The sequence below is a fragment of the Rhipicephalus sanguineus genome, chromosome 7, assembly GCF_013339695.2.
Source record: "Rhipicephalus sanguineus isolate Rsan-2018 chromosome 7, BIME_Rsan_1.4, whole genome shotgun sequence".
NCBI classification, from domain to species: domain Eukaryota; kingdom Metazoa; phylum Arthropoda; class Arachnida; order Ixodida; family Ixodidae; genus Rhipicephalus; species Rhipicephalus sanguineus.
Genome location: NC_051182.1, coordinates 100010321 through 100018035, shown reverse-complemented (window position 1 = coordinate 100018035; position 7715 = coordinate 100010321). Strand labels below are relative to the sequence as shown.

Sequence of the window (7715 nt, the reverse complement as noted above, 5' to 3'; positions counted from 1 at the left end):
TGCGGTTGCTTCAAGCGACTTTCTCACATAGCACGGGTCTCTTACGCAGTGCATTGTCATACGACCGCCCGGCACGAACCCGAAAGGGCAATCTTTACATTCGCATTCGACCGCGTAGAGATAGCCGCATATGTACGGTTCGCCCGTGTTGGCGTCTACCAGTGGCGCCACTTTTGGTGGGGATGTGTCATATGACCAATGGCTCCACCGATTTATGGCGGGAACATGTCACGTGACAAGCCGTGACGTCACGATACATTTTTTGGCGCGAATATCACGTTACATCGGTTCCCTCTTTCTTTCTTCCTCCATCTTTGTACACGTTCTCTTGCCCGTCCGATTTATTGCATCCCACACCGGGCAAATTGGCGCACTCGTTCTGAGAACCTAGCAGAAGATGAAGAGGAGGTGGAAGAGAGCGCGTGCAGGCCTAGTTATTCCCTCGTCATGATGACAGGTTTTTAGACGACCGACGGAGTTTCTCCTCGCGAAGAAATTCATTTCGTTTTTACTTGGTAGTGGCGCTTCCCAATTCCTGTGGCGCATACCCGTCCGAGTTTTTTGGTTGGCCGGACAAGGAACGATTTGCCAAACAGCATCGCTGGTAAAACAGCTCACTGGTAGCCCGTTGACGCTTTCAGCAATTCGACAAAGCAGCAAACACACAGGGAACACGCTACGAATTGGACTCATTTGCACAGTTCCGCCTCAATAGCTGCCACTGACATGCAGAACCATCTCTGCCTATATAAGCACCAGTAGGATGGTGACGCGGCGGCCTGGCTCGAATCTACATTCCTCCTGCCCTGGGAAACAGGCATACAATGCTTACTGAAACGGCTGGCAAGGATGCAACATGGGAGCTCGCTTACTGGAATTCATTGCAGCATCAAAACCCTCCCAGGGGAAGCGTGCTTTTGGAACAGCGCCGCAAAAAAATCAATCAATCAGTCAATCAATCAATCAGTTTTTATTGTGTAATATACATGTAATGGCTGGTTAATATCATACAGGTAGGACCCCAGAGCCCATTCAAGGGCAATTTCAGGGGTCCCTTTTTTTAACAGTAGTAGTTACTGCTGAGCTACAGAGCAAATATTAAGTACAAACAACTGCAATGAAATACAATAATGCAAATAATAGATACATAGCAATACAATAAATACATATAAACACAAAGAAATTGGAATAATATTTGAGTTCGAGCATGACTGTTGTAAGTTATGCAGGTGATCGCGAACACATTGTTTATACAAATGAAATGATACGGATGCTGCGATGGTACAAGGTAAAGTGTTCCAGAGTTTTGATGCAATATAAGACAATGAACGTGATTCGTAGTTAGTCCATATGCGGGGTATGCATAATGGTGTAGTTAAAGTGCAACGTAAGCAATATGCTGGTGTTTGATATGTTAATGCTATTTACGGGCATTGAACAGCGTTATGCAAACGCAGGCAGGTAGTAAAACACGATAATTGACACAAACTGCGATGGGTTGTATGTTTAGTAGTCTATAAGCATATGAAGCTGAGCGTGTTTTTTGGTATGAAAAGAAGGGCACGTACTGCTGTGTTTTGTGCTACTTTGAGGGGTTTCAGTGTTGTCGGGTAAGTTATCCATAAATTACTATAGCATACGTGATGTGTGAATGTATGAAACAATGATATAATGTTAACATGGTGTACTTGTATTGTAGCCCCAAGAGAGCTTACAACGGACTCTAGAAACGCCGCTCTTCCAGCTTTCGCTGTGCCTGTGCTGCGGTTTCAGCGCAGGCCTGGTGTTTTTTCTGTATATCCTAAGTGTTGTCTCATGTACGTGTGTGCCATGAAAGTTGTGCGTCCAAGTATACACCGAGCAACTTTGTATTACTAACCCTTTCTAGTACTGTGTTATTCATTTCAAGGTGACTACTTAAAGTAAAGTGAGTGTTTTTGGGGGCAAATATAATTAATTTTTGAGCTTTTGGCGAGTAGTGTGTGCATAAAAGGTGCATAATAACTACTCAGCTCATATAACATTGGCCATCGATCCTTGTTAAAGCAGCGTGTTTTGCTAGGAATCGATTACGGCAAAGCTGCTTTTTGTACGTCGGAGGAATTATTAAGCAGAGGACAAGTAAGCAGTGACTAAGTGTGTATCCCTTTCGAGCCCTTTCACGAGGGAGTCAATCCGGATATTGGTAATGCATATTGCACTGCATTATTCCAGAAACTGCAAGAAATTGGGAAAGCAGACGATGTTTTTGGCATTCGTTCTACTTCTTGTATCCCAGCGTTCGTTAACGAAAATTCCGTCACTACGCTTTGAACATGGTGAGTAGGGCAAATCGATTGGCCACTTTTTTTTAAACAAACGCAGGTTACTGATTGGCGTTGTAAACTGACCTTTTTTTCATTGAAGAAGAGCAATTGGTCTTGCGTCACTTTGCGCTGCATGTTCTCTAACATAATAAAATTATGTACGTGTCTTCTTAGGCCGCAATAAGTCCTTGCGCAGCCGCACTTTATTGCCTCGGGTGAGCGAATATCCATGGAATATATGGATAGTAATTACCGTAATTAGTGACCTTTTCTTGTGTGTTCGCGTCATAAAACTACGCTCCGCTTGAAAATACAAGTTTGAGGGCATATGCATATTTATCTGCGTTATATTTCACCGGGATGATTGTTCATCTATGAGCGCAATGTTCTTGCTCCTGCTTTATACATTTTCATTATTTGGTGGAACGACTCCATATCTTTGATTCACAATGAGATCGTGTGGTTAAAGTTGCGGTGGAGCGCTAATTAGCGCGCGGGTCAACAGAGAAGACGAAGACACAACGCTACTAGGAAATGGTGGTACGTTGGTGGATGAGCTTGCATATTTTATTCCCTTACGAACTCGCCAATCTGTTCGTTGCATGGTAGAAACCGCGGTTGCACACAGCTATTGCGATGTCTTAGCAAAATACCCGAATGAACTGACCGCCTGGCTAGAAAAACCATAGAAGATGTAGAAATGAAAACGCTAATTGAGTCTTGTGCGAGTATGCCCTCTGGTACGCTAGCAGAGAGGGGTGTGTGTTTTTTTCAATCAGGGCCTGCTTTGCTCGCGTGCCAGACTTGGCTTTCTTTAATTTAATACTCACTTTCGTCTGTTCATTCGAGTACAACCGGCATTATTTTGCACGTAAATTAAATAATATTCACCTATTGTAGCACATTGCCATCGTTTCCATCTTCCTTTTCTTGTAGCTTGTTTTGAGCGGTTTAATTTCAATAAACAAACTGTGAGAAGCAAATAATAATTCGCACTCACACTTACGTAAGTCTCTATTCAACAGTTTAACCGGCCGTTGTGTCTTAGTTTCTTATATTCGTGAAGAATGTGTTATGTCATTCTTTTTTTTTTGAAAGTAGTTGTGTATACTAGTGTTTGAAACGCTGCGCGTATGCTGTGCCTCGCTTTTCAGGAGCTCGTTTGTTTTTCTTCTCGGTTCACATGACACAATTGTTTTGTCTCAATTTTGATTGTACATAAACGCTTTGTTCTGCGCTTATACTACCCACTCTTGCTGAATCCTCATTTGAAGGTTAGCACTACTGCTAAGCAAACAAATGAATAAATAAAATAAACAAGACTAGTTGGTTTTTTGCCTAAACTATTGTCACAGTGTTCAAAGATCCTGGCTGCGGATAGATATGTAATAGCCGGTATTTACGATTTCCTTGCAATGTGATTTGTTTTCTAACAGGTCGCTGTATTTACGACAATTACTCACTGAGCGAAGGAGGCTACTTGCGCCTTGCGAGTCCTTGTGTGAGGTTGATTTGTCGGAACTACCACAGGGAACTAAGAGTCAATGGGTAAGAATCTTTACTGAAACCGGTAATTTTGTGGATATTTGAAGGAATGAAGGTTATTTCAGTTTGACTTCTCGACGCATAGATGACCTAGGCCATCGAATTTTATCGCATGGGCCATTTGCGTGGTAGTAAAATATAGTACAAGGTATAAGTCGTTTTCGGATCCCAAGGCGAGTACCCTACCAATGAGCTACGCGTAATAAACAAAAATATTTTTTTCGTCAAGCCTCCAAAAAAAAAAAAACACCTTAGATTTTCCAGCAGCTCAGGTGCAAATCCACGGTCCTCTCTTCCGCTTCTCACTTTGTGCGCGGAGTCTGTAATAATAAATAACGCTATCTGTTCATGCATTACAATGACGGAGCAGCTGTCCACGGATACGCGCACAGATAATGCTCTTAAAAAGACGAATCACTTTAAAAAAAAAAGGTCTGGAGAAAGGCAACGCAAGTTGCAGCTGCCAGCTGCCCTGCCGCTAAATGACACAATCGCTTCAAGGGAGGCTAGATATTCATTTACGCATACGTATGGCGGTTGTTGTGAATAGACACTTTATTCGTCACCTTTTTTGTTGCGACAGCAATTATATGGAGACTCCAGGCGCGTCTGTGGCGCCACCTTCAGGTTACGTATAAAGTCGAACTTACAAAAAAAATTGCCGGACCTTGCACTAAGCCGCGCAAGCCTTGAAACAGCAAAACTTTACGATTCTGAAGACTAATCTGGTTGCTTCTAGATTATTTGCTGGCCTTCGCTATATGATGAGGGTTTTTTCTAGGTTGATTCTAGGTCATTGCCTGGCTTTAGCCAGGTAATGCTAGGTTGTTTGTACCTTGATCCTCAGCGCAGAGAGGTTCGAGTTAAACCCCATACAATCACACGACACGGATGTCCGAACTCCAGAGACAGAAACTCTCGCTGAAACCAAGCGTTCGCACCTCTTAGATCTACGGGCAGGTCGTCGTTGGCCTAGGCCTTCCGTTGCTTCGCGGTCTTCTCGCAGCTGCCGCTGCCTTTCCCGTTGCCTAGTGTTGGGCTAGCTGTTGCCTTCTTCCTATTTAGTGGACCAATGGTGAGTAGTTCAGCCAATCAGCCACCTGCTGATTCCGATACACATAGGGCGCGCGCGACCGCGCCCGGCCACTCAAAGTGCGCACTTCCTGCCAGAACCACAAACCTCGACCCCCCCTCCCCCCACCCTCAACAAACCACACACACAATCTGGTAGCGCTCATGAGCCCTTCGCGCGGCGGAAGATGGTCGGCCCAATCTCTTGCGAAGGGGAAGTGCAGAAGCGGATGGGTAGAAAGTACACAGGACAGTACAGAAGGATAGTCAGCATCTCCTCCCGCTGGAGCTGCGATCATCAGCTACTTTCACTCGCATTCCTTCAGCTGCTTTCACGCTTTCACTAACACGTGGAACAGAACGACGCGAGGGGTGATGTTATCACCCTTGGCCTTTGTACGGAAACTCATGGCAACAGCGACACCAACAGCGATGGCAGAAATGCTCCTGGGATGTCCCTATAGTTGCTATCGCAATAGAAGAAGCAGACTAATTTGCCGTACAAATATGTTCTCCAAGTGGTCATATACTTGAACAGATAAAATGACGTTGCCTTGTGCATGCCATAATGGTTCAACCATGTGAAAATTTCAACAAAAGAAAGTCAGGCTTGATGCAGAAGTTTATTTGTCTGTGGCTGTATTTTTGCCAGTATTGTAATGACTACATTTTTTTAGGATTACTTCTTGCTTTGCTTTTTTTCTTTTACTTTTCGCTTGCAGATGTCCTCCACCTCCGAACTCAAGCGATCCAGATGATCCTAAATATGCAATGTACTGGCCTTATTGCTGCAATAGCAGCGCCGCGTAACTCGCAATAACTTGAGCCATCTGCGTGAAATACGCATAAATTTTTATAACCCAGCTTTTCGTAATTCTTTGTACAAACCTAAATTATAACATGCTTGCCAACTGAGGTGTTGCTCTAGATATATTGAAGGATAATTCAAGCGCTTTTTGATGCATAGTTGTGGTTATTACCGTTAGAACACATTGCAGCGAAAGCCTGAAATCGTCGTCTGCCTCGCAATACGGCGCTTAAATTATCATTGGCGCCGACGACACGTCATGTACATGCTTTCACAAAGTTAAGCGGGCGAAAGAGAGAAGTGGTTTAATGAAGAAGGGAGAGGCACTATATATGCAACCCTTGCAGGAGCACGGTTCAGCGCCTAGCGAAAGGAAGCACTTGCTGGCGTGCCAGTGGATCTATGCGGTGCCACGGAATACCGAATACTACTCTGCTCCGTGTCGTCACGCTTTTTGATGCCGCCGCTGCCTATGTGAGAATGGAAGGGCGGGGGGGGTGGGGGGTTGGCGTGTTTTGGAATGGCAAATCAAGGTGGACAAACACGACATAGTATTACGTGTTCCGTGGTACGGTATAAGCCATCTTCTGTTGTATGAGGGGAGAGGCATCACCGCTACCACACGTCATCCTCGCTATGGCATGCCTGTGCTGTCTGCGAGTTCCTTATGCGCCAACTTCTTGCTTTCGTTCTACTCACCCTGGTAATCACTACAAAGAAAGTGCAATTATAAAAGCAGAGTATAAATTGAAAGGAAAACGTCGAGGCTTGCGAGTACCGAACATACAACCCAATGCTTAGAAACTGAGTGACCTACGCCTTGAGCTAAGCCGGCGCCTCCTAGATTTCAGGCCTGTGCACTCTGCTTTATGACATCGTGCTAAGGACCAAATGTTAAACGTCATTGCTCTCGTCATGAAGAACATGGCAAGGGACATTCCGGTCCAAGTAACACGATCTCATAAGGCGGAGTGCTCAGGCCTGCTATCTAGGAGGGGATCACTCGCGCTCCTCTCTACATTCTTCCTCAGACACCCGCTGGGATATGCTGCTGCGCTCACCTTTCTGCCTTGGTGGCTGCTACAACCTCTTTGGAACCTTGGCGCGCAAAGCGTCGACGACATTACTCCCAGCGCAGAACTAGAAGGACCGCTCAGAAGTGTTCAATTTTATATTCACGCATTCATTCGATTGCACATTACTGACAAGAACTGCCGTATTGTCCTCGGATTTTTTTTTTGCAGGTGCTTATTGCGCACTCTAAACATCTTATCACACATGAGACGGCTACATTTTCACAATTATGCACGCATGTAAATAAAAGCTGCACGTATGAAAAAGTGATATTTACAGAAGTATACATATTCAACGTCATTGCTAAAATGTAAACGTGACTGTAAGCATGACACGATGTAATAAAAGAACATTTTCGCAATTTTCTGTAGATGGAAATTGAACTGGCGTTCCGAGAGATTGTGCTGTTCACTGGATATACACATTTCTTCGCAATTATTGCTTCATATAAAAACATTTCAGTTCCTGGCGTTCAATCTGGGTACTATAAATACGAAGGTTGGCGAAGAAAACAAGCATGTCCAAATTTTGCGCAAGCCGCTCGTTTCATTATGCGCCCGCACAAACCAAAGTACACTCCACTCTTCAGGAAATCCACACGATAATAAATGTGAAATGCACACACAAGCATTCATGGTCTACTCATTGGGGAGAAATACGTCTTAGCGAGTGGACTATTGCAAGCGTATCCGCACAGTACCAGTCACTTTTATTGCGATAGCAATTATATGGACAGTCTCGACGGGCTTTTGCCGTCGCCGTCGCCGTCATGTCCTTCCGGTATGAAGTCTAAATTGGTAAGATTCCCCGCGCATTGTATGTTCTACCGCGGGTAAGAGCGCGCGAGCGGGGGCGACGAACGCCGCCGAAGCAGAGATCAAACGAGCCGGCATGATTCCGTCGCTCGGAGG

General features: G+C 44.8%; 1 long non-coding RNA gene across 1 annotated transcript; it reads left to right on the top strand.

Annotated features, from left to right (window-relative positions):
* The first annotated feature begins 2213 nt into the window (after positions 1-2213).
* On the top strand, positions 2214-5785 carry LOC119400807 (uncharacterized). The gene is made up of 3 exons (XR_005185243.2): positions 2214-2318; positions 3743-3854; positions 5645-5785. It is a non-coding gene; the product is annotated as an uncharacterized LOC119400807 (long non-coding RNA).
* Positions 5786-7715: the final 1930 nt, after the last annotated feature.